This window comes from Ovis aries, chromosome 9 (assembly GCF_016772045.2).
Source record: "Ovis aries strain OAR_USU_Benz2616 breed Rambouillet chromosome 9, ARS-UI_Ramb_v3.0, whole genome shotgun sequence".
NCBI lineage: Eukaryota > Metazoa > Chordata > Mammalia > Artiodactyla > Bovidae > Ovis > Ovis aries.
In genome coordinates, this window is record NC_056062.1 from 16,426,949 (window position 1) to 16,452,916 (window position 25,968).

The window sequence follows — 25,968 nt, forward strand, 5'->3', positions numbered from 1 at the left end:
TGGGGCGGTGGGCGGTTCCTCCTGGCTCCTGGGCAAGCTCTGAGTTGGTTTGGTAAACACCTTAATGCACCCCGGTACTCGGCCCGAGAGAGAGCGCTGGGAGGTGGCACTTAGAACAAGGTGTTTGAACGCTTGCTGCCTGCCGCACCTGGAACTTTCACCCCAGTCTGTGCCTTCCTAAATAGCAGTGGAAAATTTTGTTGAGAAACAAGCTCAAACGTAGAAGTGTTGTTGAAATGAGAGTCTGTATTATTCTCTGGAGATGATCCCGTCATATAGTCTGTGCTGGGTCAGATGCAGACAGTCATGGGTGTGCCTTCTTTCTCTGCTTTAACCCAGAACCTGTTGGGAGTCAGTATCTGGTCTTTCCTCCAGTTAATTCATTAGCTCGACCTCCCAGTTTTGACACAGGAGAATTACCCCAGGGGCTGGAGGAGAAAGACCTCTCCCCTTGGTGTTCCCTCACTGGTCTTCAGTTTGTGAGAACCCCTCGAGCTGCCTGGGGCTGCCCTCTCCTGGGCTCCTGGGCTTCACAACGGTTGAAGGTTGTTGGGGGTCCAGTGAGCAGTGCCGACGTGGCAGCTGTGAGTGGACTGAGCCCAACACCCTGGGGCCCCTTCCTTGGAATCTACCTGCCTCTCTGGTCCAGCCCAAATGAGAGGAGGTGGATGGTTGTTTCTGCAGAACGTGCCCCAGTTTGCACCTCTCAGGGTGTCTCTCACTTTCCTAGCTCATGAAACTTTATCTCTTGGTGATCTGGGCTCAGACAGTGACTTCCACCAGATGTACTGGCCAAGGAGGGTTGGACACCCAGCCCTCCTGGCCCTGGGGCTGGGTAGGCCCCAAGAATCCAGCCCTAGGAAACAGTGGCACGAAGCGTGTACTCAGGCGTCGAGTCAGTCAAAAAGAAGGGAGTGCCCCAAGGCCCCGGCCGACTGGGAGTGAGCCCCACAGGGCCGGACTCCTTCCAGAGATGGGGTGGGGGGCGCACGTTGCTGGATTTGCATTGGTCTCCTTATAGGTCTTTTCCTGGTCGTGTGTCACGTGCACACCAGTGCCGGTATTGAGGATTTTATCCTGGAGAAGATGCATGAGTTGTTACACCACAGGACCAGGACTCAAAGGCGTTTCCTCCAGGAGGTCTTGTGGGCATTGCCCACGACAGCAGCCAGCCCCGCCCAGTACTTTCAGGCCCGCAGCAGCATTCAGTGCGTTCTGGGTCCTGTCTCCAAGGGTCCGCACGCCCCAGAAACACCACGTACTATCTCTCTGTTCCGTGTCATGATTAATTTAACTGTCGCCACGTCTGGCAGTTTCCGGGGAACATCCATCTGCATGCATTTTTCTCTGATTTTTTCCTCGGCTTGCTCGTTTTGGAGTTATGAAGTCAAAAGACATGTGATTTTTAAGGCTTTTGGGCTGTTTTGTCGAGTGGACGTTTGACTGTTGACCGTTGATGGTGCCATGGGCGTTGTGGGAGCCCGAGGTTTTGAGGTGACTTTCCCACCCCTTAGAGCGTAGTTCTAGGTCAGGGGCCGAGAGGTGAGGCTGTGAGTTTCGTCTGCCCACCTCCTGCCCTGGGCTGGCCTCCCTGGCCCACTGTCCTCTGCATTGGGGTGGGGTCTTCATCCCTGGCCCCCGTGCACGCCGCCTGCCCCCTCCCTGTCACCTGTGCCATGGAGCCAATGTCTCGGGGTCACCAGCTCCTTTCCGCATCACTCGGGCTGTCCTACTGGTTTTTCAGAGGCAAGGTTCCTTACCCTGGAATCTTGACCTTCCCATTCATTCACTTCACAAAAGCAATATATTCTCGTTATAGAAAGGCAGGCAAATCAGAAAAGTTCGATGGAGAAAAATTATCTTTTTCCACTCTTGCGCCCCCAAAACCAGTCTCTATTTCATCTCATATTTGTGCCTTTCTAGGTCTTTCTGCTATCCCCCAATTTACATTTTGTTCGCCGAGATGATCATACCGTTCTTGTACTCTGTGTCCTTTTTTTTTTAATACTCGAGAAAACAAGTGTTTCTCATGTTATGAACACGTCTTACACTTGCCGTTCAAGTCCTCGTTACACTTTCATCATGTGGATGCAGGCTGACTTACTGCTCGTTCTGGTGTCTGGGTGCCTCTGCTCTTTGGAGGTGTTTACTGTTATGTAAGTTGCCTGCACCGGCTGCGCACAGAGCCTTTCTGTGTCTCGGGGCCACGCCCCCCACGGGGAGGCCCTGACGCTACACCTGTGGGCCGGTGCCAGAGGGCACAGCTCCTGTGCCAGCGCCACCGCTCACAGGGCCGCTGATGGAGCCCACCAGGACTGATGTCGCGTGGGGGTCCCGGAGGAGAGGAAGCCAGGTTCTGGGCTGGCTCCAGGGCTGTGTGGATTCCTTCTGCAGAGCGTCCCAGGGCAAGGCGGGACAGAGGGCAGGGTGGGGCTGGGGAGGGGCCTGGGGCAGGACCCCTAGTCGGCTGCCTCCTGTCTCCATTCCTCTGGGAGCAGAACCCTGGGCTGGGGGAGGCTGTGCTCCCACGAGGGTGGGAGCCTGGCAGAGCCCAGAGGGCCTCCTGACGGCCTGAGTTGAGGGCCGGTCCGGTTGTTTCCATGGATACCGGGCAGTGGTGACTAGCGGACCGAGCAGCTTCTCACAGCTGACAGCACTGTGCTTGTCCCGGCCTCTCGGATGCGCAGCGCCTGGTCTGCGCCGGCGAGTCCCGGTCAGGTGTCGGCCACACCGTGGAGGGCATGCTTCTAGTGCTCGTCCTCCGGATGATCACCAAGCAAGCCCCTGCCCCGGCACTGAGCTGTGATCTGCAGGAAGCTCTTGTGGGCACGAGGGCAGTGCCCGTCTGGGAGACAGCGGCCAGGTGGCGCTTTGTGTGGGGTCACCCACTGCTGTGCCTCAGAGAACCACATGCCCTCATGTTGCGGAGGAAGACGCTGTGCCTAAACTCTCTGTGCAGTTTGTCTGACCCGTGCAAGTTTTCAGGTCATAATTACCATCCCCCTGTTACCAATTGGGTGCTAGTTTTAGAAGGTCTTGTAAGGCCTTCATAGAACCGTTCAGCTTCAGCTTCTTGAGCATTACTGGTCAGCTCATAGACTTGGATTACCCTGATGTTGAATGGTTTGCCTTGGAAACAAACAGCGATCATTCTGTCATTTTTGAGATTGCACCCAAGTACTGCATTTAGGACTCTTCTGTTGACTATCAGGGCTATTCCATTTCTTCTAAGGGATTCTTGCACACAGTAGGAGATATAATGGTAATCTGAGTTAAATTCTCTTCAGAGCTATTTGTATGGCTCCTCAGGGAGCCATGTTGCTTTTTTGCATTTCATTTTCCTGGGGATGGTCTTGATTGCTGCCTCCTGTACAGTGTCACGAACCTCTGTCCATAGTTCATCAGGCACTCTATCAGATAAATCTAATAAATAGATTTAAATAGATTTAAATAATAAATAGATTTAAATCCCCTAAATCTATTTGTCACTTCCACTGTATAATCATAAGGGATTTGATTTAGGTCATACCTGAATGGTTGACTGGTTTTCCCCACTTCTTTCAGTTTAAGTCTGAATTTGGCAATAAGGAGTTTATGATCTGAGCCACAGTTAGCTCCCAGTTTTGTTTTTGCTGACTGTATAGAGCTTCTCCATCTTTGGCTGCAAATTATATAATCAATCTGATTTCAGTGTTGGCCATCTGGTGATGTCAATGTGTAGAGTCTTCTCTTGTGTTGTTGGAAGAGGGTGTTTGCTATGACCAGTGCGTTCTCTTGGCAAAACTCTATTAGCCTCTGCCCTGCTTCATTCTGTACTCCAAGGCCAAATTCCAATCCCAAAGAAAGGAAATGCCAAAGAATGCTCAAACTACCACACAATTGCACTCATCTCACATGCTAGTAAAGTAGTGCTCAAAATTCTCCAAGCCAGGCTTCAACAATACATGAACCATGAACTTCCAGATGTTCAAGCTGGTTTTAGAAAAGGCAGAGGAACCAGAGATCAAATTGCCAACATCCACTGGATCATCGAAAAAGCAAGAGAGTTCCAGAAAAACATCTATTTCTGCTTTATTGACTATGCCAAAGCCTTTGACTGTGTGGATCACAATAAACTGTAGAAAATTCTGAAAGAGATGGGAATACAGACCACCTGACCTGCCTCTTAAGAAACTTGTATGCAGGTCAGGAAGCAACAGTTAGAACTGGACATGGAACAATAGACTGGTTCCAAATAGGAAAAGGAAAACATCAAGGCTGTATATTGTCACCCTGCTTATTTAACTTCTATTCAGAGTACATCATGAGAAATGCTGGGCTGGAGGAAGCACAAGCTGGAATCAAGATACCTGGGAGAAATATGAATAACCTTAGATATGCAGATGACACCACCCTTATGGCAGAAAGTGAAGAAGAACTAAAGGACCTCTTGATGAAAGTGAAAGAGGACAGTGAAAAAGTTGGCTTAAAGCTCAACATTCAGAAAACGAAGATCATGGCATCTGGTCCCATCACTTCATGCCAAAGAGATGGGGAAACAGTGGAAACAGTGGCTGACTTTATTTTCTTGGGCTCCAAAATCACTGCAGATTGTGACTGCAGCCATGAAATTAAAAGATGCTTGTTGCTTGGAAGGAAAGCTATGACCCACCTAGACAGCATGTTAAAAAGCAGAGTGATTAGTTTGCCAACAAAGGTCCGTCTAGTCAAAGCTATGGTTTTTCCAGTAGTCATGTATGGATGTGAGAGTTGGACCATAAAGAAAGCTGAGCACTGAAGAATTGAAGCTTTTGAACTGTGGTGTTGGAGAAGACTCTTGAGAGTCCCTTGGACTGCAAGGAGATCCAACCAGTCCATCCTAAAGGAAATCAGTCCTGAATATTCATTGGAAGGACTGATACTGAAGCTGAAACTCCAAAACTTTGGCCACCTTGTGCTAAGAATTGACTCATTGGAAAAGACCCTGATGCTGGGAAAGATTGAAGGCAGGAGGAGAAGGGGACGACAGAGGATGAGATGGTTGGATGACACCGCCGACTCGATGGACGTGAGTTTGAGCAAGCTCCGGGAGTTGGTGATGGACAGGGAAGCCTGGCGTGCTGCAGTCCTTGGGGTCGCAAAGAGTTGGACACAACTGAGCGACCGAACTGAACTGGTACAAATTAGGAAACAGACTCGTGGGGTGTTTGTTGCATGAAGTTACAGGGAATACAGATTCTTCGATGGGTAGATCTGTCCATCTGCACCCAAGTGCTGGGGACCCAGAGGTGAATTAGACTTGATCCTTGCCTTCCAGACTCTGCTGGTCTGATGCAGGTAGAGGATCCCAGATCGGTCCACAGACCATCCCCACGCAGCCTGGTGTGCTTGCCAGCTGTCCTGGAAGTAGCAGCCAGGGGCAGCTCTGGACCCTGACACCTGCAGCCACCTGTCTCACAGGAGTGTGCTTGGGACGAAGCACGGCCCACAGCCCTGACGAGGCTCACAGGCCTCCCCGGGGACAGAACCACTGCAGGGTGCTGTGGGTTCGTCCTGTCTGAATGTTGCTCCGTCCGTCTCCGTGGCGCCTTGTGCACTGTCCACCTCCGCCCAGGAGTCTGGCCCCAGGCGCGCCAGGCAGCCAGCCTGTCCTGCGACTGAACTCAGGCTGCTCCCGCCCTCCCGGGGCTCTCAGGGAGATGCGCCCCGAGTCCTGCAGAATGTCCTCCCATCGAGCTGGTACCTGGAGGCCTCAATGGGGGATCGTCAGTTTGTTTATGTCATGAGATTCGTGGGCGAAAGGCCACACTTGTGTCTTCGCAAGCACACGGCTGTATGTGGCCCCGGCTTCCCTGGCAGCTGAGCCGCCCGCTGACCTCCGTCTGCTGCTGAGGTAGCTTAGTGATGGTGCTGGGCTGTGCGTTCTCCCCCACGGCCACGTCTCCAAACAGCTGTGCCCGGGAAGAGTGCCAGCACTCAGGCCCCCTGACCAGGCCAGGTGTACAGGGCCAGGTTAACCAGACTTTGGTGAGTCCCAGATGCCAGAAACCCAGATATGATCCTTGGGTTGGGGAGATCCCCCTGGAGAAGGAAATGACCACCCACTCCAGTATTCTTGCCTGGAGAATCCCCTGGGTAGAGGAGCCCGGGGGGCTGTAGTCCCTGGGGTCATGCAGAGTCGGATGGAGAGCTTGTCAGCAGCAGCAGAGGCTGATGGGCTGAGGACCCCTCCCCGAGGCTGAGCGGTGGCGAGTGGTCATCTGGTCTGAAGCCCGGCTGGCCCGGTGATGGGTGCAGGGAAGCCAAGGGGCTGAGTCATTGTCTCTTTGGCCCCTTTGCCAAATATAATGATGTAAACTGATTTAAAAGGTCGGAAATTTGTAAAAGAAGATAGAACATCCAGAGTGTGTGCACCTCCCTGGCTGCCTTGGGCGAACTTTCCGCCGCTCTCCTTCCTTTGTGATGACGCAGGCTGGGTCTCCTTCCACATGGAGATACACGCGCAGGGAGGTGGAGCCGCAGCAGTCTTTTTCACCGCAGGCAAGGGGTATGTAACTGATTTACCCTGTATCTTTTGGTGGACCTTTAGCATCTTTTGCTGTTCTAAACATTGCAACAAATACCCTAATAAGTAGTCTAGTGCTCCCAGGAGAGAGTCAAGCTGGAAATTGCTCATTTAAATTTAGCAATCTCTTTAAAAATCACCTTATATTTTTATATCATACTTAGACTTTCCTCATTTAGCTTACATTTTAAAAAAATTCTAATATGGACTAACATGGACTCAGTTGTTTTAACATTGAAATCTTTTATTTATCTGGAATTTTTTAAGGTGTGAGCAGTGAGGCATGGAGCCACCTTTTCTTTTTCTGGAAAACTGGCTAGTTATCCACAAGCTACTTAATAAATAGTTTGTTTTCTCCTTGGAGAAGGAAATGGCAATCCACTCTGGTATTATTGCCTGGAAAATCCCATGGACAGGGGAGCCTGGTAGGCTACAGTCCATGGGGTCGCAAAGAGTTGGACACGACTGAGCGACTTCACTTTCTTCTTTCTTCATAAATAAGCAATGCCAGTTTCTCATGTGCTTAGGAGAATCTTTGAATTCTCTTCCATTAATCTGTCTGTCCGCGAGCCAGTATCATCCTTGTATGTATACTGTAAGTTTACAGTGTACTTTGATATTGGCTTAGATAATCCTCTTTAATGTCTTTTTCTTGCATTTGTTGCTTTGTTTATTTAAATATTGTGGTAAGAAAACACATAATACAGATTTTCCATCTTAACCTTCTTTAAGGGTGCAGTTCAGCAGTGTTAACTGTATTTTTGTTATTATGCCAAAGATTTGTAAAATCAACCCTATACCCATTGAACATCTTTCATATGTATTTTTATGACTTCAGTAAGAGCTTATATAGCTCACTTTTTAAAAAAGAAAATTTCTCTAGGTCTTTAACTGCCTTTCTGAGGTTTTTTCCCCCTTATTTTTGCTTCTTTTGTAAAATTTTGCTTCCTCTTTTTTTTTTCCTTGATTGAGCAAGCTAACACATGATCTGCTTTCTTCATTAATTATATCCCCTGTCTCTTTTCTAATTCAATAATTCTTCTGTCTTTATTAATTTTTTTTCTGCCTGATTTGAGCTTATATTATTTTTACCTCACTGGGTTGGACATTTAATTCATTCATTTAAAATTTCCTATTATTAGTATAGTTTTATGGGACTATGAATTTTCCTGTGATTCTGTTTCCCGTGATTTCCATTTCCGCTTCCTGTAGTATGGTTTTAACCATATTCTGGTATTGAAATTTCTCATGTTGGATGTTTTCAGGCATTCTGTGATTTTAGTTTGTTTCATCTTTATCTCAAGAGTTGTTTAACACATAGCCTTCTTGTTTTCTCATCTTGTTATGACTTTCTAAGGTAACACCGTGATCAGTTTAGCACTATTCTCACTTCTTAGAATTTACTGAGATTTCTTTGTGGATAAATGTTTTTGTCTGACTACTCCACGGACATGTAAAAGGAAGGCTTGTTCCTTGTTTTAAGTGTATTGAGTTGAAACGTGTCGCCCGGCTCTACCTTACCAATTTGCTTGAGATCCTTCCCTATTTGATCTCACTTGGACTTTGAGAAGGGAGTTACAATCACTGCTAACATGGATCACCTTCACGCTGATGGCCTTCTGTCCATCAGTGTGATTCTGTCTGTCCTGTGATATGTGCCGTATGAAGGCTGATGGGCTTTAGTGCATAAAAGGCATGATTCTTCTCACTTTGTTGTGCCTTTTGCCATTTTAAGTGTCTTTGTCGGTCTCCTCTAATGTTTTTGCCCTTTATTCAATCTGGTCTGATCCTGTAACTCCCGTCCTTGCTTTCTTTTTGTCTGGCTGATGTATCTTTGCCTCTTGTTTTGGTTTAAACATTTGAGAATTACTTTTTCCCCCCCGTGTGGTTCTCTTAGATGAAGCGCAGAGCTGCGTTTTGTTTGTGATCTAACTTCAGTGTCTTTTTGATTAATAAGGGAATTTAGGCCACTTACATCCTTTGGTATGACTCATGTGTTTGGTCTTAACTGTCATAGGTTCTGTTATGCTTTTTTTTTTTTTAGTAGTTACTCATCTTGACTTTTGTGATCTGTGTCTTCTTGGTTTTGTTTTGTGTGATGATTTTTTTTTTCTTCCTCTCCGAGCTCTCTTCTCTTGTTTCCCCATTCCCCCATCACCTCTAAGGCCATGCCTGCCTTATTTTTCTCCACAATTCTTATTAATCTCTGAAAGTTCATTACCAATGCAGGTGTGTTTGTTTGTTTGTTTGTTTTCTTGTCTCTGCACCCCTGCTGGAGTATAAGCTCCACAGAGAGAGAATCTGGTCTTTGCCATGCTCTCAGAACCTGAAACTGTTACTGGGACATTTCAGTGACAGCTGAACATATCAGCTGGATAAATATTTGCTGAAGGAATTAATAATGTAACCTTCACAGTCCATCTCAGAAGCAGATAGTGTTGTTTTTGTGCTTTAGGGGCACGGAAGTGCAGAGCGTCCGCGGGGTCATTCAGCCAGTGAGTGGCAGCGTGAAGGCTGGAGCTTGGTCGCCGTGACCCCAGAGTCCATGTTGTCCCCATTTTCGTGCCTCCTGGAATCATGATGAGCTGGTGACCTGTGGCTGGCTGTCACGCCTAGGTCTACTGACTTCTAACCAGAATTTCCATAGGCTTTTAGAAGTAGGAGTAAGGAAAAAGAAAGAAAGGCGGAAGCAGTTGTGTTATTTTTGACAGACCTGCAGGAAAGTTGCAAGCACAGTGGTTAGAATTGTTTTCTGAGCTGCTTTAGAGTCAGTGGCTGGCTTGGTGCACCGTCATCCCAAACTCTGCATTGCCTGTAAACGAGGAGTGTCCTTTGTTCCGGAAGGTTCTGGGTGGGGCTCAGAGCCACTGCTGCCTACAGTCAGCACGTCTCTAGTCTCCATCGGGCTGGGACAGTTCCTCAGTCTTAGACATTTTTGTTTTTAACCTTGATGCTTCCACGTATCACCAACCGGCCATTTGTGGAATGCCCTCCACCTGGCCTCGCGTGATGTGTCCTCGTGACTAGAGTCAGTGCCCGCGTCCCTGGCAGGAGCCACACCTCCCAGATGGCCCCTGAGCTCTGTTTGTCCCACAGAGACAAGGTGTTGGCCGCCTCGCTCCCCTGACAGGGCGCCGCCCGCCAGCGTTCCCTCCTGTCAGGCTCCTTTATAGTCACCAAGCATTCTGTGGGAAGGTGCTTTGAAACTTTGTAGACACCAACCAGTCATCATTCTTCTCTTTGTACTTCTCTTTGTCCCTTCACTCTGCATGGAGTCACCTTCCCTACTTTACTCAACGGATTAAGCACGTTACCATCATTATTCATCCTGACGCCCCGTGGCACTCTGTCGGGCTGATTCCTGTGCCTGTCGACCCGTCTCCATCATCCTCTGAACACGCCCTTGCTTCCTGGCACCAGGGGTCTCAGGTTTGCCGGCGGGTACCGCTCTGACAGCACCCATTTTCCCAAGAGGTCTTGGTTCCCGTGAGTGAAGACCAGGGTCCAGAAACCGAGCCACAGACAGGAGGACGGTTGTCTGTCCCGGGGAGTTGCTGCTCCCCAGCCTTCTTGGAGGGCAGAGCCCAGCGATGTGCGTGGACACGTTAAGGACAGACTTGCCCACGCACACTCAGTGTCTCCTGTCTGCACCGACGGCCACCAGATCACCCTGACACTCTCATTCCAGTCTAGCACAGCAAGGCCCTTCCGGTCTGTCCCCTTCCCTCGCTTCCTGGGCGATGAGCAGCTGGCTTCCGTTCTCTCTCCTGGAAATGCCAACACGGCAGTGCCCCAGCGGCAACCAGGTTCCCACCTCCGCCCCAGCCCTGCCCCCCTCTCAGCCTCTCAACCTCGTGACGCTGCACGGGTGGATCCTAGTGGGGTGCAGATGCCCTCCACGCCCTCCTGGTCCCCCATTTCCCCCTGCCCTGGCCCCCTCCCTGCTCCCCATGCCACCCTTCCCCCACCCCGTCTCTACTCCCCTTCCCCCCACCCCGCGGGGGGTGGTCTCAGCTAGCAGCTGCCCCATCCCAGCTCCCTCTCTTGCCGATGGCCCAGCCTCCTCCCTCCCTCTCCCCAGGCCCCTTCTGCTGCTCCTCCAGTTGCTGCCTTCTGTGCTGCTGCCCAAGGTGTCCTAATAGCAGTGGTCCTCCCTGCCTCAGGTTGTCCTGCCCGCCCCCGTCACCAGGGACAGGGCCGCAAGGCCAGCGTCTGGTTGCACACTCCTCCTGCACTTGCGTGGCTTCCTTGTATCGTGTGGAGCACCTTGGAGGCTGCTTCCCATCTGGGGGGCTGTCACGTCCACTGCCCTGGTGGCCCGTCTGAGCAGCCTTGCCTGCCTTTCCTCCTCCAAGGCCCAGGTCCCCTGTAGACCTGCCCCCGTGCGGCCTGGCCCTGTCACCTCCCCTGCGCCGGCCATCCTTGGCACAGCTGCAGCAAGCGCCGGCCAGTGTGGGTGTCCCGTGCTCTGTCCGTCAGCCGTGCCAGCTCCATGCCCTCGGGCTGGCGGTGCCTTCATATTCTTCTTAAGTTGCCCCCGTATCGCCATCTGAGGTGGAAGCCCTTTGAGCACAGACACAGGACCAGCTTCTTACCTTGCCTGCTTCACTAAGGAAGATGCTGAAGAGTGTATATGCCTGGTTTTCAGTGTGCAAGATGCTCACAGGTCCATGTGGCCTCAGAGCCTGGAAGAGGCCCGGTTGGGGAGATGGCCCGGTCGTCCCGGCTCACAGAGGACAGCTGGGCGTGTGCATCCAGGAGAGGGCCTTGCCCGAGGTCTCCCACCCAGGACATCGAGTCTAGGCCTCTGACTCCCTCTGCGCTGCTGCTCTGAGACCTGGAACCCGGGCGTCAGGTCGGTGACGGAAGTGCAGGCAGCTTCCAGGGGCGTGAGGAGGGGCATGTGCCAGGATCTGGGCCCAGTTCCCCCCGAGAAGAGCAGGCGCTGGTCAGGAGGCTTGAGCTGTCTTCTTGAGGAGCCAGGGACAGGTTGGGGGGAAGAGGAGGGAGACCAGGGGCGTCCGCCTCTCCTCGGCCTTGGTCCCAGCTCACTCACCTCCTCTTCCGTGTGGCCTTGGGAGGCAGCTGCCCTGGGCTGGAGTCCTGGCTTTGTGACTCCAGTGACTGTCTTGACCTAAGACCTGGGAGATGGCCGTGAGGCTCAGCAGTCAACCGACAATAAACGTGAGCCTGCTCCACAAGGCGTCTCTTAGGGCACTCAGGCCTGTGCCTGAGCAGTTAAAATTCTAGCCCTGTGCCCCTGCCCCACCCAGACTGCCTGGGCAGACTGGTGACCCTGGTGGGACCCACGTCTGAACCCCCAGTGGCAGGCAGTGCCGACCCCTTGGCCCTCCATGCCTGAGTCCTGGCCAGGGACCACTGGGCTTTCTGGCCGTCCTGGGTCATGTCGCCCCAGATCCCAGCTTCTGTTTCCAGCCCTCCATGGGGAGAAGGCTGCACACTGCCCGCGCCGGCAGGCCCTCCGTGTCTCACCAGTGGGTGCGTATTTTTAGCTGCAGCATTCAGAGCAAGGCTGCCAGTGAGATGGTGAGTGCGGGGTGCATGCGGTGGTGGTGATGGAGGGGGTGCCTCCGCCTCCCCCATGTGGGCAAGTCTGCCGTCTCAGCCTTTCTCAAAGGCCAGAGCATCTTTTCTAGACGTGCCGGTGGAGGCCCAGCCAGTGTGGGCCTCCTGCAGGAGGCTTGGGCGAGGGAGCAGCAGGGTGCCCGAGTGGGGAGCTGGCTCCTGGTCCTGCCCACGGGCACAGCAGCTCAGCCGCCTCCCTACCACCAGAGGGAGGGGCCTCACTGGCCATCTGTCCCCACCTGGGGGCCTGGCCCCAGGCGTCCGAGGGCAGCGGCCCAGAGGCTGCTGGGGTGGCCGAAGGGGAGCCTGGTCAGTTACAGCACAGCCAACACCTGGGGACTGTGCCGGGTTCCTGCAGGGGGCTCGTCTACAGAGGGAAGCACCGCCTACCCCTGCAGGGGATCGCAGGGGAGCTGCTCCTGGTCGCACTGGGGAGTGGCAGGGCCAGGCTCCAGTCTTGTTTTCCCCAGCCTGGTGGGGCCCTCCGTCTGAGGCCCACCCTCCCTGGCTGCACTGGGAGCCGGGCCGTACGGTGGCCCCTCCATCCGCTCACCCCTCCCTCGTTCATTTCTTCATAGGGAGCCATGTCCTCGGCAAGCTGGCTGGCTCTCCAGGTGCTGAGCTGAGCCCCAGACTCTGCAGGAGCCGAAAGGGGCCTTGGGAAGCATCTCATGTATTTGTTCTCCCACTTGGCATTAAGTTTAACCAATTCCTGTTGGCTTTTTCTCGTGGAGAAGATGAGCCAGATGACCTTCCGTATGTATTTTTGGAAGTGCCTGCTGAGATAAAGGCCCAGGCCTCGGATGGGGTTTCTGGTTTCCCCATCAGAGGAGGGGTCCTGGGGCTGTGCCGCCAGCTTCCGTGCCAGGAGGTGGGGACAGACCCCTGGCAGCCCATCCCTGCTCAGTGGTGTCTCAGCCTAGGCCAGATGGACTTAGGCCTGCTAAGCGCAAGGCCGAGCAGGAGGAAAGGGCCACTGTGCACGCGTTTGCGTCTCAGGAGTCCTGAGGGACGTGGTGGGGCTGTGTAAAGCCTGAGCCTTCCTGATGGGGGGGTGGCCAGGAGGCAGGGGTGGGAGGGAGCAGGCACTGGCCTTCCCCTTGCCCTCGAGGCCTGGCCTTTGGGGCGTGCTCAGGGGCATAGGCGTCTCTGTTTGGTGCGTGGAGAAACAGCTCACAGTTCTGACCACTCACCCAAGATCGAGCATCCGGAAGTTGGGCTGGGTCAAGGCCCCAGGCTCACCATTCCAGGGCTCCTTGTACCCCTGCGATCAGCCAGCAGAGGGGAAGACATGCCTTTTCCTGGTTCAGGGACAGCTGTGTGCCCTACACTGACGGTCCACGGCCTCGCCCGGAGCTGCCCTCTGGCCCCTGTGAACAGCTGAGCAGATGGGTCCCGACAGGAGGGGCGGCCTGACTGGGTCTCCTTCAGGTTGCCCAGGGTGGTGGTGTCCAAGCCGAGCCCCCTGCAGACCAGGCTGGGAGGGGCGCACGTCTGGACGCAGAAGCTCTGGCTTCAGTCGTGGGCCCGAGTGACCGTGGATTGGTGATTCTACCTGAGTGCTCACTGCCTCCTCCCCTGAGAGTCCTTCCCTCGGGCGGACAGCAGGTGGAGTGACGGACCACGTGCACGGCCGTGACCGCGGAGACGCCCTCGGAGGAGCGCTCGTGGGAGCGTGGGTGCAGACAGGGCCGCTCCCTCGGGGTCCTGTGTTTGCAGAGCTAGATAGAGCTGGTCTTCCTCTTGTGGTCCGTCCCTCTCGCTCAGCCGCCACCAGACAGGGCTACTGGCTCCGCTCGATTTTACCCTCCGTTTCTGTGTCTCACCCACGTTATTTGAAATGTGCTAAATAAGCACAGAGCAGATGCTTAAGGGAGAGTGTTTGAAATTAAGCTGTTTAATTTCTTAGGAAGGAAAGGAGGTCTGGAAACAAATGTGGGTCAGCTCAAGCTGCAATGCTAAGAGGTTTGGAGGGAGGGAAATAACTCCTTCCCATTTGAGGCATGGACAAAGGAAGCCATCCTTTAAAAGGCGCTGGCTTCAGGGCCACTTTGAAGCCAGACCTTGAGCCTGACAAGGCAGCTTCAAAGACTCCGCTGCTGACCTTTTCCAGGCGGCTCCTGACAACATCCTTCTCCCCGAGGCCTTGGCCGGTGCTTCGTCACCGGACGGTTGATCAAGTCCGGCAGCTGGAAAAAACCAGCTGAGCAACCTTCGCTCTCGGAGATGTCAGTTTTCTCAGAGGGTTGGCCCCGTGGCTCGAAACGCCTTTCCCCAGCCTTGCTTGGCTGTGGGAGATGTTCAGATCCTGGTGGAACAGAGAAACGCAGGGCAGCGCGCTGTCTGCCGGAACCACAGCAGGAGCCGCGTGCCCGGGTCCTCCTCCTCAGCTCTGAGGTGTCTCCTCTCAGAACCGCAGTCTCTGGGTCTAAATGGACCACAGTCCTGGTTTGTGGAGCTGAGCGAGAGGTTAACGGACACAGTGTGTCCCTGGCATCTGTCTAGCCAGGGTGCGTGGTGCACGTTACCTTCTCAGCAGTAGGAGCTGATCAGACTCGTGGATCGGCTGAGCTTGGCCATCGTGTCGAGGGCTGCTGGAGCCTCTGTGTTCCCCTTTGCAGACAGCGGACCGCTTCCTGCAGATGTTTCTCCCCTGTCCACCCAAAGTGCACTCTTTCTAGTGGAGGAACCCCGGTTTCTTGAGGGTGGGGCAGAGTTCATCACAACAAGGCACCCAAGGGCAGGACGGCAAGGCAGACATGATCGCTGTGCTTTGTCACAGAGGGGACCTGGGCCAGAGGCTCGGAGCGCTGGCTACAATCCCCCCGCCTGCAGGTTCCAGAGCTCATCCCCCCCGTCTGGTTTGGATGGGCAGCAGCAGCCGCTCCAGGCATGCATGGAAACCCTCTCCTCCTGACGGCGTACGTGGCCCTGATGGAACGTCCAGGAGTTCAGCCATGGGAAGGTGCCAGAGAGCCACTTCCTGCCAGCCTGCGAGATGCCCGCTCGGCCGGGGCCACACAGTTTCTGGGATCTGCAGGCTGCATTGTCTGCTTATTTCAGCCTTGTCAGGAAGCAGCTGTGTTCAGGGGCCTGGTGGGGGCAGGAACCCTTGGCTCTGCCAGAGGCCTGCCTGGAGAGAGGCCGCCCTGGGGTGGGGGGAAGGGACCAGTCAGAACCTGCTTCCTGGGCACACACCATGAACCTCGCTGAGGACCTGGAATGGGGGTCTGGGAGGCTGGGCTGGTAGGAGATGCTGAAGGCAGTGTCGCCTGGCCTGGTGGAAGGACCTGGGCCTCGGTGTCCTTATCCAAGGACCCTGAGCACGTCGTGAGGGCTGCTGGAACCACCCTGTGCTTGGGGCTCGGGATGCGGCATCAGAGAGGCTCAGAGCCTGGTTTCAGTGAGCGCTTACCACCACCCACTCGCCCCCCAACCACCCGTGCCCCTCAGCGGTGTGACAGTACCGAGGTGGTACGGGCAGGCAGGGAGCAGGGCGGGCAGGCAGGGAGCAGGGCGGGCAGGCAGGGAGCAGGGTGGGCAGGCAGGGAGCAGGGCGGGGAGGCAGGGAGCAGGGCTGGCAGGCAGGGAGCAGGGCAGGCAAGCAGTAGCAGTGGGTTTCCTGGGGAGGGGCCGGAAGAGGTGGCGTGGGCAGAGATAAGAGGAGGTGGGAGCGGTGGGGGCCTGCGGATGCTGTGTGTCAGGGTGGGGCTCTCCATGGGGCCGAGTGCCTGGAGCACAGACGGTGAGGGGCAGCTGAGATGGGCGAGCACTGTCTCCTGTGGACTTGGCAGGGGCGGGGCTGATTGTTACCCTTTTCCGACCTGGGCTAAGTCCCCAGTCCAGCAGGTGATGAGGCATCTAGAGTCCAGAAGCATGTGTTTTGTAGCAGGAAGGCGCGGGGGCCCCACCTGTGGCCTGTTTTCTTTGTGAGACAGGAGGGGAGATCGAGTCATGGGACTGGGGGCACCATGGATGCTGGAGGGCTGAGGCATAGGGAAGCATCTAGCTGTGGTCCAGGGCACGGAAGGAGCTTGGCTGCAGTCAGAGCTCATTAGACACACGCTGAGTTAGTGCAGGAGGAGGCCAGGAGGGATGTGGTCAACAAAGGGGCAGATTCGGTTCCCAGATAAAATAGGGAAGGGGGAGGGAGGTGGTCGCCCTGGAGTGGAGGCTGGTAGGTGCCACGCCCGACAGACGGAAGGAAGCTTCTCTGTCCATCCACCCACGCTGCCGGAGAGCGTGGGCAGGGCCCAGTGGGACCCGGGAACAGGTGGGGCCTGGACCAGAGGACTGTTCCGGGACTGCGTTTCTGGCTGGGGTGGGGGAGGGTACTGTGACTCTTGCCCAATTCTGTTCCCCACCCCCCACCCCTCACCAACCTGAAACCCGGGGGAGGCCACGGATGGTCGCACAGCCTTGTCCGGGAGGCCTGAGTGATGGCTGGGAGTGAGACCGCCCTTGGTGGTCTCCTTCTCAGACACAGAAGCTCCCATGCCGCCATTAGGAGGAAGCGTGCATTTGTCCCGCCTTCCAAAGCTGTGGCGCGTGGTCAGCTACACGCCTTTTCTATTCCTGGAAGCACGAACTTTATTATGCAGAAATCCAGTCTTGCTTAGTAAGCACCAGAAAGCCCCAAGTTCACTAGATGTCTCTGGGTCATGGGGCGGGCGAGCAACGCCGGTGGGTGCTCCTGAGATGGGCGCACGGGACGGGGTGCCACGCTGGGGAGGGGGTGGTTGCAGGCCCCTGTGAGCCCTAAGCTGGGGCACGGGGCTCAGACCACACAGCTGCCTGGGCCTCTGGGGCTTGGGTTCAAGTCAGTATTCCCCCTTGAGCGGTGGCTTGGGCCAATGCTTGGGGGATGGGGCAGGCGGCCCCGAAGTTCTCATGGGATGCTGAGAATAGGGAGCCGCACCTTGCCTGGGTGCCATGAGAGAGGAGGCTGAAAGTGATCGTGGGATTGCAACGTGCAAAGCAAGGGGAGAGGTTTCTAGAAGGAGACAGTGGGGTGAGCAGGGCCGAGGGGCGGGGCCTGCGAGGTGCTGACCCACGTCCAAGACCCCAACAACCACCCCCAAGCCTTCTCCAACCCCAACGACCAACCCCCACGCCTTCTCCGACCCCGGCCACCACCCCCCACGCCTTCCCTCCTGAGAACAGCGCCCGCGTCTTCCTGCTCTTCTGTGAGCGCTCAGCGTGGGCACCACCTCCTGTCAGAGCCCCCCGCCCACCGGGTTCCGGAGCACTCCGCTGCCCCGCTTCCCCTCAGAGACACACCCCCCCTGGAGAGCAGAGGGTGGCTGAATCTCGTCTGTGTCCCCACACCGGGCACAGCGCCAGAGCCGTGACGGGCGCCCGGAGACCGTCTGAACGGAAGATGAGGGCACGAGCAGGCCATGGGGCGTCTGAATGGACGGCTGTGCGAGGGTGAGCGTGGACGCGCGCTCCCTGCCGCCTGGTCCGGTCCTGCTGGTCTCTCCCTCAGCCTCCTCCCCCTCCCTCACTTGGTCCTTTCGGGCCGGCGCCGGGTTGTGACTCGGGGAGAAATTGCTCTGCAAGCAAGCCTGTCTCATTTACAAGTGGAGCCAGTGCTCAGATAGTTAGGGATGCTGCTCTTGAGGAAAGCTGGTGAGTCGCTTGCTTGCCCACCCACCCCCCAGTCTTGTGCCTTTGCTATTGGCCTGCGTTCCAGGTGAGCTTGGGGAGGGCCGGTGGTGTCTGCACAGCATCTCCTGCCAGAGCTCAGGCGCCTCCTGGTCGGGGGCGGCGGGAGGCAGCACCCACGGCCCTCTGCGGTCATCTCTGGGGGCGCCGGGGGCTCCAGGAGCCTGGCCCTGGGAGAGCTTGCGCTGGTCCTGGGGCGTCCCCGGCAGAGGTGGGGGTTGGAGGAGGCGCCAGGCACACAGCTGCCCGCAGGTGAGACACCCAGCCCCACATGCAGCCCCGCCCAGTGTCCGCACCCCTCCCCGTGGACCCCTGCCCCCAAGGCCCCAGGTCCTCGTGATGGGAGAGTGTGGTGGAGAGGGCTTCCGGAGTGAGGGGCGCATCAGACTGAGAAGGGGAGGAGCCTGCACCCGGCTGTCACTCCTCCAGCAGGGCCTTGTTTCATCTCCGGTGTGACCCAGGGAGGTGGGGAGAGCAGTCCACTCTGCAGGTGGCAGGACTGAGGGACAGGGACCCGGGGAGCTGGGGTTGAGGTCAGAGGCATGTCCAGGCTCCCACCGAGCACACGGCCTCCCAGTCCCCTGGTTCTGTAGGAGGCCGTGCTGCTGGGGCCTGGTGACGAGCTGGGGATACTAGGCGGTTACCTCAGGGACTCACCCGCCTCCTAGTCTGTGGAAACCGTGCATCCGAGGATGAGCACAGGGTCAGGCTGGCCTTCCGGGAGTAGACTGCTGTTTTCCAGGCAGCTTCCCAATGCCCACACCTGATGGAGCTTCCTGGGTCCAAGCCCCAGGCGGGCCACTTGAGACTCACCAGAAGAGCTTATAGGAGGGGATTCCTGACCCCTGTCGCATAAGCATCCTTACGTAGAGGCTCAGGAGTGGGCTCAAGTCCATACATTTAACACGCAGCCAATGCCACAATGCTCAGGAGCTGAGCCCCTCCTGTCCTGGGTCTCCACGTGACCTGTGGCTCTGGGGACGCTGCTGCTATGTGAAGCTGCTGGATCCGAAGCTCGGGGAAGTGACGTGACTTGGCAAGGCGCTGGAGCTGGGACGCAGGTGCCATCAGGGCCCCAGAGCCAAGCACCGGGCACCCCATGACCCAAAGGGCTGTGCGGTCACAGCCCGAGGTTCTCAGCAGGAGACCGGAGGCCCGGACAAGAGCTAGTACCGAGTGGCTTCAGCATCCCGGTTCAGGACCTTTAGGCCTGATTATTTATTTGCCCTTCAATCTGCGGCCCAGCTCCTGGTTACAGGGTCACTGGGTAGGCTGGTCGTCTTTGCAGCGTGTTTGTGGAGGAGGCAGTCTCCTGCCTCTCGGAGACATGAACAAATAGTGGTTTAATAATTGACGCTCGCATCTCAGGAGCACCAGGCCAGCTGCATCTGCAGGGGATTGATCGCCCCATGGAAGGAGTGGGCACCCCACCCAGATCCCGGGGGCCCTGCTGGCTCTGGCTTCAGGGGATTGACCGCCCCATGGAAGAAGTGGGCATCCCACCCAGATCCCGGGGGCCCTGCTGGTTCTGGCTTCAGGTTGGCAGGAGGGGACCAGGTTGGTGTGACTTATGGGGGCAGGGGTGCCAGTGTGTCCTTGGTGCCCACTCGGTACCCACTCTGTGGGGCTCGACCAAGACCCAGCCCTGCCAGCCAGCGTTCTGAGAGGTCTGAGCAGGGGAGGATGGAGGGAGGAGGTCGTCAGAGCCACCCTGTTCCCACCTGAGGGTGTGCCGGGCCTCAAGCTGAGCCCTCCTTGTGAAGGAGCTGCCGCCTTCGCTGCAACTGCCATCCCGCCAGGGCTCAGAGAGGTCACACTCCCTCCCCAGAGCCGCGCGGCTGCGTTTGATTCCGGGTGCCTGGCTGGGCCCCCTTTACCAGGGCATGCTGGACATCGGACACTGTGCCTGGGGCTCCCACACGTCCTCCCACCCACCCCAGCAGTGAGGGAGACCTTCCATGAGCAGCCCCGCCCAGGTACAGGGCTCAGGCCAGGCCGCGCGGGACCCCAGCCAGGCCTGGGTGCGCCGAGCTCTTAGCGCTTTTCCAGCACTGAAAGCGCTTGAGCCTGACTCAGAGAGAACGAGATGATTTCGGTTCTTGATGTTCCACGGCCATCAGGGAAGTGGAGAGATTTTTCACGTGTTGGAAGAGCTTAGCCGACAGAGACTTCTGAGCACAGTGAGCCTCACAGAACCCTCCGAAGATCTGACAAGCTGGGAGAGAGCGATGCGTCTCCTTCCCCAGAACGCTTGAAGACGCAGCGTGGCCACGTGTGTGCGTTTTCCTGGCTTTCTTGTTTTAACTGCAGTGAGACCATTTGCTCCGAGAATTAAAACTAAACAAAAATATTAAACAAAACCCCAAATAACATTTACATATTTTGCATATTCTTTGTGTAAGTTATATGTAGTCGGTCTATGTGATGTTTACCTATAATTGCAGTAATCAGATGCCATATGCAATATTAAAATATTAAACATCCCCATTTTTATTTAGAAGTAGAAATAACAAAACCAGAGTGAGACCTGCCCCCTGCCTCCTGTTTGAGGTTACCCCTGTGGGGCGCTCTCACTCTGCCCTAACCACGGGGGGCGCCTGTCCCCAGGCTCTGCCCCAGGTCCCCAGTCAGCGCGGGGCCTGCCCACCCTCCACCTTTGGCTTTTCTCCAGGTCTGCTCCTCCCCAACCCCCCAGGCCAGCCCTGCCCTCTCCTGGTCCTGACCATTGCTGACACAGAAGGAAACAGACACAGCCTCATGGCTTTAGAGCTGGCTCGCACCCTCAGGGAGACAGTGGCTGGAGCCCTGTTCATTTGCTCACGATTCATTCATGTTTGCTTGCTCCTTGATTCAGCAAGCATCCTGTGAACCCCTGCCTTGCGCTTGGCATAAACCAGGGCCTGGCCCTCTTGTTCCATCTCTCCCAGCGGCGGGGCAGACGGACGCCTGAGTCCCTTCCCCGTGGGGGATACCAGGAGGGAACTTTACAGGGGCGCCTTCCTCGCTCTTCAGGGAGGAGCTCTGGAAGGTGTTTCTGAGCAACTGTGCGCCGATCCCTGGACCGCCCCCTGCTGTTCACCCTCCTGGGACCCGGGCTGCCCATGGGAGACCACGTTCCTGTCTCCAGCAAGGGTCCCTGCACACCCACGTTCCCACTCGGGGGGTGCCATTGGTAGGTACTGAGTGTGGGGCTCGCTGACCACACAGGCTGTGACCAGCAGGCCTTTCCAGGATGGAGGCGGCACCTCAAGGTGCTGACGGGACGGAGTGTCAGCTCAGGACCATCCACAACAACATAAGGGGTGGGTGGGAGCTTCAAGACAGAGGGGACATACATATACTAACTGCTGATTCACGTGGATACATGGCAGAAACCAACACAATATCACAAAGCAGCTATCCTCCAATTAAAAAGAATTTTTAAAAAAGAACCGTCCATGAGATGCCTAGATCAGAACCCTTCCCGGGAAAGAAGGTACAGAGAATGCTTTGGAGCTAAGAACACGGGTGGCCTGTTGAGTAGCTGGCATGGATGCTCGGCAGGTGGGAGTGGGCAGGGGTCTGCAGACAGCCGTGTCTCTGCCGCCTCCGAGGGGCCCCACCCCACCGCTGGGTCCACCCGCACTTTGAAGGATTGTGGCCCAGCCTGTTCAGTGAAGGGTGATGAACTCATCTTCTCATCTCATTAATCAAAGCCACAGACCTGCCAGCCAGAGCTGCTGCCAGTGCGGTAACCAGTGTCACCGCGCAGAGCCGTGCGCGCTCTGGCCGCGGGGAGGAGGCGTGCTGTTTTCTCAGGTTTGTGCTGCCCGATGCGGGACACCCGTACGATTTCCAGTGGGCTGTCTGAATGTTGAAAAATCATCACCATTAATACTGCCAGTGCCTCCGGGAGCACCCCTAGCTGGGAGCAGCCCCTAGCTGGGAGCTGGGCCTGGGGGTCGCTGGGGAAGGACCCAGGAGGCAGAGAGAAAGCTGTCGGAGGCTCGGGCAGTAGGCACTCACCCTCCGGGAGGTGCACGACCAGGAGCGTGCTCACTCATATATCAGGTGACTGAACACCATGTACCGTGGTGTATAACTGAGCCTGTGTTATCTATTTAATATGGCAGGTAATGCAGCCGTATTATAGAGTCAGAACGGTTCCGAGGCAGTTCCCTCACGATTATGAAGACGTTCTTAAAGAGCAGTGTAACGCACTTGCAGACCCGATCAGAGCAGGGTGCGCATAGACGGTGCGCCATGCTCCTCCCCTCCCCTCCCTGCTCCCTGGCGCGCTTCTCCCACAGCTGAGCAGGCGGGGCCAGCTGAGCCGAGGGCTCCTGGTCAGCACGCAGCTCTGCCCATGACGGGAGCTGCGTCCTGGGCACAGCTGGGCGTCGTCCGCTTCCCCCATGCACTGCGCTCCTTGTGGGGTCTCGGGCCCCAGGAGAGCTGTCTTTTCCTCGGGTATCTGGATAAGTGCAGAGGAGAGAGGCCCCCCAGGAATCTCCTGCCCGAGATGGGCTCTGGGGACCAGTGGGCAGGGGCAGGTGTGCCCTGCAGTCACCTGTACTGAGTTATGAATGGAGCAGAGGCCCGATGCAATGTGATCACGTTCAGTGTTGGATGTCCACAGAGCACCTTGCCCTGAGCAGACCTGCCTCCAGCTGACACATGTGGTCGGTCTGGACCTTCAGCCTGCGTGGGGCCGACGTTGCCTCGCCAGAGAGGGGGACATACGTGCTGAGCCCCAAGGCAAGGCTGCTTCAGAAAAGGAGACAGCTCAGGACATGGTTGGCCTGGAGCACAGGCCCCGGGGTCTGGAGTCTTTCTTCTGAAACCCACTAATTCATCCAGGCCTGTAGATCTCTATTTCAGGGCCTTGGAGATATAGAAACACACATACACATTTACATGGAGGGGGCTGAGTCTGTACATTTCTTGTGTCTTTGTGTAGAGAGATCCAACTTTAGGCGCGTGTTCATATGTGAATGTTGCGTGGATGCATGTACATGCGTGTGTAGTCTATGCCGTGTATCCTGGTTCTCACAGCCACGGAGGGTGTTCTTCTCCAGGTGGTTTACCAGGTCATCCATCCGTGTGTCAGTGGCCCTCTGGTGCGCGTGGCTCTCTGTGCACACATGCACGCGTGTTTCACTCACCTCCTGCCATCGTGAGCTGTGACACGGGCTTCAGGTCAGGGAGGCCAGATGACGACGTTTCCCGGGCGGGTAGTCGGGTGGCTCGCAGAGTGAGTTCCACGCCCGTCCTCCCGTGACGCCCGCACGGCGCCCCAGTGCTGCTGGTGGGTGGGCTAGCAGGGTCTGCCTGATGCCCCAGGGGTGCAGCTGTCTGAGTGAGGCTGTCAGCTGCTGCATTCCCATCGTCTTGTCTCTGTTCGCAGCCCCCTCCCTCAAAGCCTGCTGAGAAAGCCCTTTCCATTGAGCGATGCCCACCAGCTTCCCAGCAAGGCCCTGCAGAGCGTCTGAAATTCTCCATCGGGGACCTTGCTCTGTCCCTGTTGGCCAAAGTCCAGGTCCCAGCATCCCAGGGCCCCTGCTTAGCAACAGGAGTCCCCTGCTGTGGGGCAGGAGGGGTGGTGGTCCTTCGTGCTGGAGGGTCTTGAAGGTGGTCCTCTGCCCGGGCCTTCCAAGGGGGACACAGATGCTCAGCCTCGTCCCCGAGCGGGTCCAAGGCTGTCGTTTCTGTTTCTTGTGTTTGTCCTGAAGGATGATGCAGGGCTGAGCGAACACACTCACTGGGTGCAGGGCCCCCTGAGTGTGTGTGTGTCCACGAGTGTCTGTGTGTATGTCATAGGGATGGAATGGGTTGATTGACCCCATTTCTCCGCCAGGATGAGCACAGGTCCCGTTCGCCTCAGCACTTCTGGGTGATCATGGAAGAGTGTTTGTAGAGTGTGTGCCTCCCCTTCTCAGAAATCACTTCTTTTTTTTCTGTTCACCGTGAGTCACAGTCAGCTTTCTTGGCAGAAGCCTTGTTTTTGGAACACGGGCGCGTTTGCTCCTGCGGGCCCTCCCCGGCCCGCTCTGAGTGGTCTGCAGCGTCGTCCTTCCCGGCTGAGGGACTCGTCCTCCTGTGTGCCTACAGTGACAGGGTTTGGGGGCCCCGTGCGGCTGGGACAGCGGTGGGTCCGGATCCTGGCACAGAGTCACCTCTTGATGGGTAATCGTTGAATGGATGATTGAAGGAATGAGTGTTTTGATTGACTTGACCAGGTAGTTTCAATCGCTTCTTAATGAATTTGGATTATCAACAATCTGTCTGATTTAAAAAAAGATGCCGATTCGATGTCATGTTGGATTCACAGACCGCAGCGTGTGATCAGAACCCTAACTGGCAGTGCCCACCCCCGGCCTCTCCGGCAGGAAGGGCGGGTGGCCTTGGCAGCCTGGAGCACTGAGCAGCAGCGGAGCTGAGAAGGTGCTGTGCAGGTGCGGCCCCGAGCCGGTCCCCGGGGCTTGGTCCCCTCGAGTTCTCAGACATCTGAATGCAGCAGCCGGCTTCCAGTGTGTCTGAGGTCCTGTTTCTTACCTAGAGTAACCAGAACTCAGTGAAATGGTTACATTTTCTTTCCAAGACCATTAGGTGTGTGTGCGCGAGAGTTCATTTCTTTTTTGAAAATTAATTAGCTTTTGACTCCACTGGTTGTTTAATGGACTTCCCTGGTGGCTCAGACGGTAAAGCGTCTGCCTACTATGCGGAAGACCTGGGTTCAATCCCTGGGTCAGGAAGATCCCCTGGAGAAGGAAATGGCAACCCACTCCAGTACTCTTGCCTGGAAAATCCCATGGACGGAGGAGCGTGGTGGGCGACAGTCCATGGTGTCGCAAAGAGTCAGACACGACTGAGCGACGTCACTCACTCACTCCGGGTCTTCGCTGCTACACATGGGCTTTCTCTAGGGGTGGCGAGCAGGGGCTTCTCTCCGGTTGTGACGCTCAGGCTTCTCCTTGTGGTGCCTTCTCCTGGTGCAGGTTCTGGAACACACGGGCTCGGTAGTTGTGGCGCATGGGTTTGGTTGTTCCGTGGCATGTGGGATCTTAGTTCCCGGACCAGGGTTGGACCCATGTCCACTGCATTGATAGGCGGATTGCTAACCTCTGGACCACCAGGGATATCCCCAAGAGCTAATTTCCTTAAATGTTTTGTAAATATCTTCATTTTCCCTGTTTCCCTACAATGATATATTCGTTGCACCTGCTCTGCTGATCTTGGATGTGGCTCAGCTTGTCCCACCAGAGTCGTGGGGACCTGAAGTTTGCAGGCTGGTGAGGACTGAGGGTGGGGCTGGAGCTGGGCTGTTGGTTGGAAATACGGCAGAAGAGATGGGTGAATAGCATCCTGGTCATCACCCTCCCGCAGAGCTGGCTGCTGTCACGGAGTGAGACTAGGAGCTCCGTCCAGTCTAGTGTTGGTGGTTGGCTTCTGTGGGGGGCCCAGGTCCATATCCCTTCCTGCCAGGACTACTAAAAGCCCCCCACTGGTCTCCTCCAGCTTTAGGCCTTCACAGACTTTGCTGAACTCTCCTTGTGACTTTCGGGGCCCAGCCTAGCCACTTCCTCCAGGTCTCTCTGTTGACTGGGTCCCAGGTAGGTGATGCTCCTGGTTGCCACGACCCTGCCCACGCCTCTCCCTGCCTTCCCTGCTTGCGCTTTGAGCTGCTGCTGCCTCCAGGAAGCCTTCCGCGTCCCCTGTCCTTGATTTGCCCTCATCCCAGCACTCCTTCCCCCAGGATAAGACTCAGGGGCTGACTCAGCTTCCCACATGCCAGGCCGTGAGCCCCCGCACACGGGGACCAAATCTGTGACGGACAGAGGCTGCAGGCTGTATCTTGTAGTCTGAGGTGTGGCTTCTGCAGCAGAAAGCCCAAAATAATAGTGGGTGAGATAAAGTTGAGATGTCTCTGTCACGTAGAAGCCAGTGGCAGGCAGGTCCAGGGTGGTGTGACGTGCCCAGTGCCAGGGGCCTGGACCTCCTCGCGCCCCCACCATCCCCCAAATGGCTGTAGCCAAGGACTTCAAAGGAAGGAGGAAGAGGGGGAGGAGCACTGGCGGGCCCCGTCGGGAGGCTTCCTGGAGTCTGCACAGACCCCCTCTCTTTACATCGCATCAGCCAGTGTTTAGTTTGGTCCCAGTGCCCCTCCTGCCCGCAGCTGCCAGTCCCAGGGC

General features: G+C 56.1%; 1 protein-coding gene and 1 long non-coding RNA gene across 7 annotated transcripts in view; one reads left to right on the forward strand and one right to left on the reverse strand.

The window, feature by feature from the left end:
* TRAPPC9 (trafficking protein particle complex subunit 9) overlaps positions 1 to 25,968 on the forward strand; it is a 405,352-nt gene that overhangs the window by 316,438 nt on the left and 62,946 nt on the right. The window lies entirely within an intron of this gene.
* Positions 8,558 to 16,673, reverse strand: LOC132660278 (uncharacterized). The gene is made up of 2 exons (XR_009601701.1): positions 16,513 to 16,673; positions 8,558 to 16,055 (listed from the first exon to the last, which is right to left on the reverse strand). It is a non-coding gene; the product is annotated as an uncharacterized LOC132660278 (long non-coding RNA).